Below are 8,326 nucleotides of genomic sequence, written 5' to 3'. Positions count from 1 at the left end.
AATATGTAATAATAATAATAATAATAATAATAACAACAACAACAACAACAACAACAACAACAATAATAATAATAATAATAATAACTGTATTTATGTAGCACCTTTAAAATCAAAGTTTACAAAGTGCTTTGGCAGAAGAGCACAACAGCAGGATACAAGATACAAGCAAAGACCCTAAAACAGAAAACAATATGTACAGCAAACGCAAAAACATGACACTGAATAAATTAAGTAAATCGGAGTAAAGAGGGCAGGGATAACCAGACATGATGTTGTCAAATCAATGCAAAAATGAAGGAGTTAGCTAAAACAACATCATGTATGAGAATATAAATTGTGTAATGTAATAAAACTGGAGCTACATATTGATACATATATATTCAGAAATCCCCAAATCATGTGAAAACAGCCTAAAAATAGACACTCAAAGATCTGTGCGAGTGCCTTCCAGTAGTAAGTATATGTTGATAAAAGTTGGACACTTCTTTCTACTCACCACTCTGTTTCACTTCTTAGCCATGGGCATCCCTCAGCAGGAATTCACCAAATTCAGAACCAGTGGACCCGAGGCAGTTTTGTAGGTATGTTGTAAAACAGATGATGCTTATTCTGTTTTTTTTCTTGTCTTTGTAGTTGCCCCACATTCACGAAAAAAAAAAAAAAACAACTCAAAGAATAGCAATGCAGGGGAAGTAAAAATTGCAGAGGCCTATTGTGGAACACACCTTGACATTTCTACACTTCATCACCAACAAGTACTTTTGTTTTTTTTTCCATGGGATGAAACCCAGCCGCACTAAAAAAAACAAAACAAAACTGGAGATCGTAGACAACAAGTACTCAGAAGATTCGCAATAATGTGTGATGAAGTCTTCTGCTGGTACAACTGTCTGACCTGTAGAGGAATTCTGATTCAAGCCACGTTTTTGCCTTGGCATAAATACCCCTTCAAATCAAACAGATGAAAGGGTAATAAATGGAAAGAAGAGAATGAAAGAAAAAGAGAAATTATTCCAAAAAAATCATATTGCTGGTGGCATTGGAGAGTTGTTGTGATCCTGGTGTGTATTTCCTGTGCGTCTGCTTCTTCGTGTCCACCTTGTCTCCAGTTCTGTTGGAGGTACTGAGTGATGGAGCAGCAGTGAGTGGTGGTGGTGGTGTTCCTGCCTCTGCTGCTGCTGCTGCTGCTGCTGCTGCTGCTGCCGCGTCCTTCCTGCTACAGCAGCAGTCTCTGCTCAAATAAATGCCCGGTCTGTCACAGTTCTCTACTGCAACGCATTAGATTCATCCTTCCTCTCGCTCATACATTCCCTCCCTCTTTTCTGCCCTCCTCCCCGCTCGCTCACTCCCCTTCGTTCACTTGTGCTCAGTCACACGTGAGGAGACTCGGTGGGAGTCTAGAATACAAATAGGCTGTCTTCCTTAAAGACGTGATTGTGCTCCCTGACTTCAATGCTTTTGGCTTTTTTTTTTTTTTAATAAAGCCAAAGAAAAGTCAAACTGGATGCACTGGATGCAGGGGATGGGATCTCTACACCCCTGACTTACTACACTCTAAAAAATGATAAGCTAGCTCAAGGTAAAAAAAAATTAAGGTAACAATTTCCGTCAATCTTTTTAAGTTATTTCAACTTGGCCATATTTGCTTAAATGCCACCAGACTTCTCTAGTTCGGTAAACTGTATTACTTTAGTACTAACAACATGATTTGCTTTTTACTCTACAAGCTTAATTTTTTTTTTTTTTTTTTTTTTTTTTTTTTTGCTTGATTCAAGATTTTTTGCTAAATTTGAGATTTTTTTTGTTAATTGAATTTTTTTTTTTTTTACTTAATTGAAGATTTTTTTTATTTATTTGAATTTTTTTTTGCTTAATTCAACATTTTTTGCTAAATCTAAGATTTTTTTTTTTTTTTTGCTTAATTCAACATTTTTTCCTTAATTCAAGCTAATTCTTTTTTTTTTTTTTTTTTTTTTAAGCCAAAGAAAAGTCAAACTGGATGCACTGGATGCAGGGGATGGGATCTCTACATCCCTGGCTTACTACACTCATGATAAGTTGGCTCAACGTAAAAAATTGAGGTAACAATTTCCGTCTATCTTTTGAGTTATTTCAACTTGGCCATAGTTGTTTAAATGCCACCAGACTTCTCTAGTTCAGTAAACTCTATTACTTTAGTACTAACAACATGATTTGCTTTTTACTCTACAAGATTAACTTTTTTTTTTTTTGCTTAATTCAAATTTTTTTCCTTAATTCAAGCTAATTCTTTTTTTTTTTTTTTTTTTTTTTTTTTTAAGCCAAAGAAAAGTCAAACTGGATGCACTGGATGCAGGGGATGGGATCTCTACATCCCTGACTTACTACACTCTAAAAAATGATAAGTTGGCTCAAGGTAAAAAAAAAATTGAGGTGACAATTTCCGTCAATCTTTTTAAGTTATTTCAACTTGGCCATATTTGTTTAAATGCCACCAGACTTCTCTAGTTCGGTAAACTGTATTACTTTAGTACTAACAACATGATTTGCTTTTTACTCTACAAGCTTAATTTTTTTTTTTTTTTTTTTTTTTTTTTTTGCTTGATTCAAGATTTTTTTGCTAAATTTGAGATTTTTTTTTTGTTAATTGAATATTTTTTTTTTTACTTAATTGAAGATTTTTTTTTATTTATTTGAATTTTTTTTGCTTAATTCAACATTTTTTGCTAAATCTAAGATTTTTTTTTTTTTTTGCTTAATTCAACATTTTTTCCTTAATTCAAGCTAATTCTTTTTTTTTTTTTTTTTTTTTTTTTTAAGCCAAAGAAAAGTCAAACTGGATGCACTGGATGCAGGGGATGTGATCTCTACATCCCTGGCTTACTACACTCATGATAAGTTGGCTCAACGTAAAAAATTGAGGTAACAATTTCCGTCTATCTTTTTGAGTTATTTCAACTTGGCCATAGTTGTTTAAATGCCACCAGACTTCTCTAGTTCAGTAAACTCTATTACTTTAGTACTAACAACATGATTTGCTTTTTACTCTACAAGATTAACTTTTTTTTTTTTTGCTTAATTCAAATTTTTTTCCTTAATTCAAGCTAATTCTTTTTTTTTTTTTTTTTTTTTTTTTTTTTTTAAGCCAAAGAAAAGTCAAACTGGATGCACTGGATGCAGGGGATGGGATCTCTACATCCCTGACTTACTACACTCTAAAAAATGATAAGTTGGCTCAAGGTAAAAAAAAAAATTGAGGTGACAATTTCCGTCAATCTTTTTAAGTTATTTCAACTTGGCCATATTTGTTTAAATGCCACCAGACTTCTCTAGTTCGGTAAACTGTATTACTTTAGTACTAACAACATGATTTGCTTTTTACTCTACAAGCTTAATTTTTTTTTTTTTTTTTTTGCTTGATTCAAGATTTTTTGCTAAATTTGAGATTTTTTTTTTGTTAATTGAATATATTTTTTTTTTACTTAATTGAAGATTTTTTTTTATTTATTTGAATTTTTTTTTGCTTAATTCAACATTTTTTGCTAAATCTAAGATTTTTTTTTTTTTTTTGCTTAATTCAACATTTTTTCCTTAATTCAAGCTAATTTTTTTTTTTTTTTTTTTTTTTTTTTAAGCCAAAGAAAAGTCAAACTGGATGCACTGGATGCAGGGGATGGGATCTCTACATCCCTGGCTTACTACACTCATGATAAGTTGGCTCAACGTAAAAAATTGAGGTAACAATTTCCGTCTATCTTTTTGAGTTATTTCAACTTGGCCATAGTTGTTTAAATGCCACCAGACTTCTGTAGTTCAGTAAACTCTATTACTTTAGTACTAACAACATGATTTGCTTTTTACTCTACAAGATTAACTTTTTTTTTTTGCTTAATTCAAATTTTTTTCCTTAATTCAAGCTAATTCTTTTTTTTTTTTTTTTTTTTTTTTTTTTAAGCCAAAGAAAAGTCAAACTGGATGCACTGGATGCAGGGGATGGGATCTCTACATCCCTGACTTACTACACTCTAAAAAATGATAAGTTGGCTCAAGGTAAAAAAAAAAATTGAGGTGACAATTTCCGTCAATCTTTTTAAGTTATTTCAACTTGGCCATATTTGTTTAAATGCCACCAGACTTCTCTAGTTTGGTAAACTGTATTACTTTAGTACTAACAACATGATTTGCTTTTTACTCTACAAGCTTAATTTTTTTTTTTTTTTTTTTTTTTTGCTTGATTCAAGATTTTTTGCTAAATTTGAGATTTTTTTTTTGTTAATTGAATATATTTTTTTTTTACTTAATTGAAGATTTTTTTTTATTTATTTGAATTTTTTTTTGCTTAATTCAACATTTTTTGCTAAATCTAAGATTTTTTTTTTTTTTTTTGCTTAATTCAACATTTTTTCCTTAATTCAAGCTAATTCTTTTTTTTTTTTTTTTTTTTTTTTAAGCCAAAGAAAAGTCAAACTGGATGCACTGGATGCAGGGGATGTGATCTCTACATCCCTGGCTTACTACACTCATGATAAGTTGGCTCAACGTAAAAAATTGAGGTAACAATTTCCGTCTATCTTTTTGAGTTATTTCAACTTGGCCATAGTTGTTTAAATGCCACCAGACTTCTGTAGTTCAGTAAACTCTATTACTTTAGTACTAACAACATGATTTGCTTTTTACTCTTCAAGATTAACTTTTTTTTTTTTGCTTAATTCAAATTTTTTTCCTTAATTCAAGCTAATTCTTTTTTTTTTTTTGTTTGTTTTTAAGCCAAAGAAAAGTCAAACTGGATGCACTGGATGCAGGGGATGGGATCTCTACATCCCTGACTTACTATACTCTAAAAAATGATAAGTTGGCTCAAGGTAAAAAAAAAAATTGAGGTGACAATTTCCGTCAATCTTTTTAAGTTATTTCAACTTGGCCATATTTGTTTAAATGCCACCAGACTTCTCTAGTTCGGTAAACTGTATTACTTTAGTACTAACAACATGATTTGCTTTTTACTCTACAAGCTTTTTTTTTGGTTTTGTTTTGTTTTTGCTTGATTCAAGATTTTTTGCTAAATTTGAGATTTTTTTTTGTTAATTGAAGATTTTTTTTTACTTAATTGAAGATTTTTTATTTATTTATTTGAAATTTTTTTTGCTTAATTCAAGATTTTTTGCTAAATCTAAGATTTTTTTTTTTTTTTTTTTTTTTGCTTAATTCAACACTTTTTCCTTAATTCAAGCTAATTCTTTTTTTTTTTTTTTTTAAGCCAAAGAAAAGTCAAACTGGATGCAGGGGATGTGATCTCTACATCCCTGACTTACTACACTCTAAAAAATGATAAGTTGGCTCAACATAAAAAATTGAGGTAACAATTTCCATCAATCTTTGAAAGTTATTTCAACTTGGCCATAGTTGTTTAAATGCCACCAGACTTCTCTAGTTCAGTAAACTCTATTACTTTAGTACTAACAACATGATTTGCTTTTTACTCTACAAGATTAACTTTTTTTTTTTTTTGCTTAATTCAAATTTTTTTCCTTAATTCAAGCTAATTCTTTTTTTTTTTTTTTTTTTTTTTTTTTAAGCCAAAGAAAAGTCAAACTGGATGCACTGGATGCAGGGGATGGGATCTCTACATCCCTGACTTACTACACTCTAAAAAATGATAAGTTGGCTCAAGGTAAAAAAAAAAATTGAGGTGACAATTTCCGTCAATCTTTTTAAGTTATTTCAACTTGGCCATATTTGTTTAAATGCCACCAGACTTCTCTAGTTCGGTAAACTGTATTACTTTAGTACTAACAACATGATTTGCTTTTTACTCTACAAGCTTAATTTTTTTTTTTTTTTTTTTTTTTTTTTGCTTGATTCAAGATTTTTTGCTAAATTTGAGATTTTTTTTTTTTTTATTTGAATATTTTTTTTTTTTACTTAATTGAAGATTTTTTTTTATTTATTTGAATTATTTTTGCTTAATTCAACATTTTTTGCTAAATCTAAGATTTTTTTTTTTTTGCTTAATTCAACATTTTTTCCTTAATTCAAGCTAATTCTTTTTTTTTTTTTTTTTTTTTTTTAAGCCAAAGAAAAGTCAAACTGGATGCACTGGATGCAGGGGATGGGATCTCTACATCCCTGGCTTACTACACTCATGATAAGTTGGCTCAACGTAAAAAATTGAGGTAACAATTTCCGTCTATCTTTTTGAGTTATTTCAACTTGGCCATAGTTGTTTAAATGCCACCAGACTTCTCTAGTTCAGTAAACTCTATTACTTTAGTACTAACAACATGATTTGCTTTTTACTCTACAAGATTAACTTTTTTTTTTTTTTTGCTTAATTCAAATTTTTTTCCTTAATTCAAGCTAATTCTTTTTTTTTTTTTTTTTTTTTTTTTTTTTAAGCCAAAGAAAAGTCAAACTGGATGCACTGGATGCAGGGGATGGATCTCTACATCCCTGACTTACTACACTCTAAAAAATGATAAGTTGGCTCAAGGTAAAAAAAAAAATTGAGGTGACAATTTCCGTCAATCTTTTTAAGTTATTTCAACTTGGCCATATTTGTTTAAATGCCACCAGACTTCTCTAGTTCGGTAAACTGTATTACTTTAGTACTAACAACATGATTTGCTTTTTACTCTACAAGCTTAATTTTTTTTTTTTTTTTTTTTTTTTTTGCGTGATTCAAGATTTTTTGCTAAATTTGAGATTTTTTTTTTGTTAATTGAATATTTTTTTTTTTACTTAATTGAAGATTTTTTTTTATTTATTTGAATTTTTTTTGCTTAATTCAACATTTTTTGCTAAATCTAAGATTTTTTTTTTTTTTGCTTAATTCAACATTTTTTCCTTAATTCAAGCTAATTCTTTTTTTTTTTTTTTTTTTTTTTAAGCCAAAGAAAAGTCAAACTGGATGCACTGGATGTGATCTCTACATCCCTGGCTTACTACACTCATGATAAGTTGGCTCAACGTAAAAAATTGAGGTAACAATTTCCGTCTATCTTTTTGAGTTATTTCAACTTGGCCATAGTTGTTTAAATGCCACCAGACTTCTCTAGTTCAGTAAACTCTATTACTTTAGTACTAACAACATGATTTGCTTTTTACTCTACAAGATTAACTTTTTTTTTTTTTTGCTTAATTCAAATTTTTTTCCTTAATTCAAGCTAATTCTTTTTTTTTTTTTTTTTTTTTTTTTAAGCCAAAGAAAAGTCAAACTGGATGCACTGGATGCAGGGGATGGGATCTCTACATCCCTGACTTACTACACTCTAAAAAATGATAAGTTGGCTCAAGGTAAAAAAAAAAATTGAGGTGACAATTTCCGTCAATCTTTTTAAGTTATTTCAACTTGGCCATATTTGTTTAAATGCCACCAGACTTCTCTAGTTCGGTAAACTGTATTACTTTAGTACTAACAACATGATTTGCTTTTTACTCTACAAGCTTAATTTTTTTTTTTTTTTTTTTTTTTGCTTGATTCAAGATTTTTTGCTAAATTTGAGATTTTTTTTTTGTTAATTGAATTTTTTTTTTTTTACTTAATTGAAGATTTTTTTTTATTTATTTGAATTTTTTTTTTGCTTAATTCAACATTTTTTGCTAAATCTAAGATTTTTTTTTTTTTTTTTTGCTTAATTCAACATTTTTTTCCTTAATTCAAGCTAATTCTTTTTTTTTTTTTTTTTTAAGCCAAAGAAAAGTCAAACTGGATGCAGGGGATGTGATCTCTACATCCCTGACTTACTACACTCTAAAAAATGATAAGTTGGCTCAACATAAAAAATTGAGGTAACAATTTCCATCAATCTTTGAAAGTTATTTCAACTTGGCCATATTTGTTTAAATGCCACCAGACTTCTGTAGTTCGGTAAACTCTATTACTTTAGTACTAACAACATGATTTGCTTTTTACTCTACAAGCTTAATTTTTTTTTTTTTTTTTTTGCTTGATTCAAGATTTTTTGCTAAATTTGAGATTTTTTTTGTTAATTGAAGATTTTTTTTTTACTTAATTGAAGAATTTTTTAAATTTATTTGAATTTTTTTTTTTTTTTGCTTAATTCAAGATTATTTGCTAAATCTAAGATTTTTTTTTTTTTTTTTTTTTTTTTTTTTTTTTTTGCTTAATTCAACAATTTTTTCCTTAATTCAAGCTAATTCTTTTTTTTTTTTTTTTTTTTAAGCCAAAGAAAAGTCAAACTGGATGCACTGGATGCAGGGGATGGGATCTCTACATCCCTGACTTACTACACTCTATAAAATGATAAGTTGGCTCAATGTAAAAAATTGAGGTAACAATTTCCGTCAATCTTTTAGAGTTATTTCAGCTTGGCCATATTTGTTTAAA

The 8,326-nt window shown here is 29.0% G+C and overlaps 1 protein-coding gene across 1 annotated transcript in view; it reads right to left on the bottom strand.

Annotated features, from left to right (window-relative positions):
• The window catches only part of lrrc4ca (leucine rich repeat containing 4C, genome duplicate a), a 778,552-nt gene extending 777,313 nt beyond the window's left edge, over positions 1-1,239 (bottom strand). The window contains exon 1 of the mRNA XM_030136981.1: positions 497-1,239. The gene's annotated coding sequence lies outside the window, so the exon portion shown is untranslated. The remainder of the gene's footprint in view (positions 1-496) is intronic.
• Positions 1,240-8,326: the final 7,087 nt, after the last annotated feature.

Source organism: Sphaeramia orbicularis, chromosome 6, assembly GCF_902148855.1.
Source record: "Sphaeramia orbicularis chromosome 6, fSphaOr1.1, whole genome shotgun sequence".
NCBI lineage: Eukaryota > Metazoa > Chordata > Actinopteri > Kurtiformes > Apogonidae > Sphaeramia > Sphaeramia orbicularis.
This window is presented reverse-complemented; position numbering and strand designations above follow the sequence as displayed.